Here is a 2,976-nt window from a genome sequence, read left to right as displayed (position 1 = left end):
TTATTTAAGCATGTTGAAGTTAAAACTGAGAAATTAAGTTATTGTTATTTTGATTACTCAGTACAAAAGAAATAAACAATTATTGCATAATAGAGAAAGAACTTTATATACATTGAAACTTAAGGATTTGAAAAATAACTTACATATGATTAAACTCTGTATTTGTTGATTTCTTATTGTCCTTAAATGCACGTTGGGAATTGAATTGTTCTCCTTTGTTAAATACTGAAATACTATATTGTTTCTTTGTTGAAAAGAGTAAGAATTTTATTTGATGTGGTTACTGAAGAATGTTGTTTTGTGTGTGATTATTTTGTGTTTTATATTAAAAATTGTAATTGCTATTTATATTTTTGATTTAATAATTAAGTATTATGTGGAACTATTAGAGATAAGACCTAAAATATTGGAAAATAGATAATACATGTTCACTTAAACTGCCATGGTAAATTTTAAATTCTAACTTATCTTTTTAAACTGTTTTTCTTTTAAAAAAAAACATTTTTTATTATGTTTAAAACTATAATGTGTGTTTTAAATAATATGAAACTTTTGTAAATTAAACTTTTAAAATTTGATATTTACAACAAAATTGTGGTTTTGACACAATTAATATTTTTAAAATAGTAAATATTATTATGATTATTATTATTATCATGATTATGATTATGATTATTATTATTATTATTATTAAAAATATAATAATTTTTTATTATTAATATTTACCAATTAGTTATTTCAAAAAATAGAAGTTCGACAAATATAATAAATAAATTATGTGATATAGATTAGTTTGCCTCGGTAGAACACCTTTCACTCTGAAATGATGTAAGCGCCCACGTTTAGTCCGATCCCTGTATAGCTACTGCCACTACTAGAGCCCATGGAAAAGTCACATCTGTACGGTTGCCCAGCGGGGGGATCCTTCTAGAAACCAAGTGCAGCTACCTCTTCGCATCTGGTGACCAGTTATTGCTGGAAATGCCCTCAGTGGTAGCCCAGTAAGCCCGATCCCAGGGCCGAGGCTCAAGTGTATCTCGTAGCCAACCCAAATCCATCTTCATCAGCCTAGCCTCATACTCTGTGTTGGGAACCTCTGGCACCTCGAGCACATCATTAATGGGAGTTTAGGGGGATGCAACTCCTCGGATGCGGATAGTAGGGTGAGGGTAATCCAAGCAGACGGTAGGTAGGATGGTATAAAACTCTCTTACCCATGTGGAGCACGCAGTAAGGGGAGCCTTTTTCAGTAGGGACCATATGAACTCCACTAACCGAGCATAAAAGGCGGGCGCTTTCTCTTCTAGGTTCAACAAGTGAAAACCCCTCTCGCATAGGAATTTGGTATTCTGGTGGTCATGGTGCCTCTCCCGATTTGCAGCATCGAGAAATCGGATGAAAGACAAGTTTTTCTCATTTATCCCAGCCATAGTAGACAAGCCTGTAAAATTTATAAAAAGTACACGTTAGGACTCCATGGAATTAGTAAACATTTGGCTAAGGAAAAAGAAAGATTTATAATTGAAGTGGCAAGGGGCTACTACCCCACTAAATCCCGCCACAGCGGCCCAAATCCCGCCAGAGCTGGATGAAAGAGGCCGCCACAACGGGATAAAGACCGTCAGAGTGGACTTCATCTGGGACGAACTCTAGGCGCGATCATGGTGCCATTTCGCCCCAAAAGCCACATTTTTCATAGAATTTTAGCATATCAGAGTCTATAAAGTACCCTAGTGCCTATATATGCAATTATTTTATCAAAATAACCCCTAAATGATGTCCAAATCTGAGTTTTACATCAAAAAAACCTTTTAACTTCCCCCGCCCATTTCTTTGTTGTTTCAATCGTATTTTCATAAAATCCTTATGCTCAGAATGTTGTAGAGATGTTGTGAATGTAAGGGAAGTGTCCATGCTACGTTTTACTAACAAATCAAGCATCATATGTTCAAAATATTGAATAACTACCCCAAAGCCCTTCTAATCTATTGTTTAACGTCATGCCACCGCAGTTAAGTAAGTATTAAAGTAAATAGTGTAAGAACCAAAAACATTACCTTGAAATTGATGTTCGGAGTGAAGTGATTAAGAGGGTTTTGAGAATTTTTGAATTAGAAAGGGAGGAAATGGGGAAACCATTCCCCTTCCTACCCTTTTACTGTCACACCCCAAAGCTACCCCTAGGATGCAGACACGGGACCTAGGATCATGAGTGACCCCAAGCTAACCTTGCTGGCATATCATAAGCATACTAAAGTAAACTGAAGTAAAGAAATACTGTGCGGAAGCTAAATCATCATGTAAGCTAAAATGATAGGGAATACCCATTACTATCTGAATAAATAAATTATGAGTTTAATGAAACTGAAAAGTGGAATTCAAATTAAAACTGAATCTAACTATATCTGAAAACAAGCATCTAACTGACTAGAAGTGCTGGGACATGCCCTAGCTAAATCTAGCAAAACTGAAACTAAAGACTAAAAACAAAAAGGAAACATGTCTTCCGTCCTCGGAGAATGAGGGCTCACCACTGATGCTGCTGAGCTGAAGAATGGGAACAAATCTATGCGCGATCTGGAAGCTGAGGATCTGAACCTACATCATGAGAAGATATAGCACCGAGTCTGTGTCAGTACTTGAAAGGTACTAAGCATGCAAGATAAAGCAAAGTTGAACAATAAGCATAACTGAACCAAAGCATATATATGAGCAATGATAAGAGATAAGCATGATACTAAACTAAGAATGCGGAACATGAAGCATTATTGATAAACCCTAATGAAATGAGTATGAATGAACAAATGTAAGCTATGATTCAACACTTAATGGTATGATTATGAATATGTACATTATGAGTTTGAATGTGATTGTGGTGGTACTGATTGGATCGGGTGTCACGTTCCGACACATACATTGGATCGGGTGTCACATTTCGACACATGCATTGGATCGGGTGTCACATTTCGACACACA

The sequence above is a fragment of the Solanum verrucosum genome, unplaced genomic scaffold (assembly GCF_900185275.1).
Source record: "Solanum verrucosum unplaced genomic scaffold, falcon-dt-bn FXZP01000351.1, whole genome shotgun sequence".
Lineage (NCBI taxonomy): Eukaryota > Viridiplantae > Streptophyta > Magnoliopsida > Solanales > Solanaceae > Solanum > Solanum verrucosum.
Note: the sequence above shows the minus strand (reverse complement) of the source record.